The 1269-nt window shown below is 69.0% G+C and overlaps 1 protein-coding gene across 2 annotated transcripts in view; it reads left to right on the forward strand.

Annotated features, from left to right (window-relative positions):
- The first annotated feature begins 342 nt into the window (after nucleotides 1-342).
- FZD3 (frizzled class receptor 3) overlaps nucleotides 343-1269 on the forward strand; it is a 75219-nt gene continuing 74292 nt past the window's right edge. Inside the window, exon 1 of one of the 2 annotated variants that reach the window (XM_012654934.1) lies at nucleotides 343-466. The gene's annotated coding sequence lies outside the window, so the exon portion shown is untranslated. The remainder of the gene's footprint in view (nucleotides 467-1269) is intronic. The other variant, XM_012654933.1, reaches the window with a different exon arrangement.

Genomic DNA, 1269 nt, shown 5'->3' on the forward strand with positions numbered 1-1269 from the left:
TCCCTGAGTCCCGAGGCGGGCACGCTGGTTCTCAGACCAGGTTTGGTGGTCTTGCCACAACAGCCTCCCAGCTTGTGTGATCGCGAGTCGCCGCGCCGTTTCCGCGGGAGAGGGAGCGCTTTGCCAGGAGGGCCCAGGGCATTTCAGACGAACGCTTGCAGGGCTCGGAACCGGCACGCCGCCGGTGCAGGGACGCTCAGGCGTCACCTAGGGCGCCAGGCGGAGAACAACGAAGCGCGCCGGGAATCTAACAGCTAGCGCTCGGCCGAGCGTGCGTAGCGCGCCTGCGCCGTGCGTGCGCGCGCACTCGCTCCCCGGGCCGCGCGCCCTGGCGCTCGTGCGAGTTCGCGGTCGCTCCGAGGCGCGTGCTGGCGGTCCTCGGCCGCTCCGGGTACCTGAGGGACGCGCGGCCGCCCCCGGCTGGCGCTGCAGCCCCCGCCCCTGGAGCCGGGTGCCGAGGTCTGAGGTGAGCCCCGAGGTGAGCAGCCCCCCGGGCCGGGGCGGCGGGAAGGGGAGCGGCGGGTGTGGAGAATGAGGAGGTGCGGTGCGGCTGCTCCGCCTAACCCTGTGCCGAGGAGCCAGCAGCAGCCCGGCACCTCCTCCTCAGGGATCGTTATTCTCGTCGCGGCCAAAACAAAAGCCTTGGGCGCCGGGCTGTGGCGGGGTGTCGGAGCGGCTTCTCGGGCCCGGGCCGGGGCGGGGGGCGCGGGGGCGCCGAGTTCGGGGCTGGGGGCTCAGGTGGGAGATGCCCGGGGAGTCGGTTAACCCTGTCCGTCCGGAGCCTGCGCCCGGCAACCTGTGCGAGTGTGGCCCGCGGCTCGCTCCCCGCCGCCCGGCCCAGACCTTGCGCGGACAGAGCGGGGCCCCGGCCGAGCCGCGGGGGCGTGGGTGGGCGGACAATGACCGAGGGCTCCCGCGCCGCCGGCCGGGACGCGCGCCGCGGTGCTTCGCTGGCCCGGACTCGTCGCGGCGTTGGGCCCACCTTGTCTGTCCAGCGCCTAAAAGTTGTCCCCTCCAGCCCATCAGTTTGCAAAGTCTGGTACCCTCTTCCCTGGGCTTCCCCCCGCCGCCCCCTTCCGTGGTGTGTTTGCCATGGGGTGGGTACTGCCGGATGGCCTCCGAAATAAAGGAGCCGTGAAAATACGAAGCAGTGTTAAGTAGCCTTGTGTCATTTCAAGAAATGTAAACATCTTCCTAGAGGCTTTCACATCTTAGGAGTCTTGGAGTTAGATCTCTCCCGTAAGAGAAAGAGGGCTTTTTTTTTTTTTT

This window comes from Propithecus coquereli, unplaced genomic scaffold (assembly GCF_000956105.1).
Source record: "Propithecus coquereli isolate 6110/MARCELLA unplaced genomic scaffold, Pcoq_1.0 Scaffold451, whole genome shotgun sequence".
Lineage (NCBI taxonomy): Eukaryota > Metazoa > Chordata > Mammalia > Primates > Indriidae > Propithecus > Propithecus coquereli.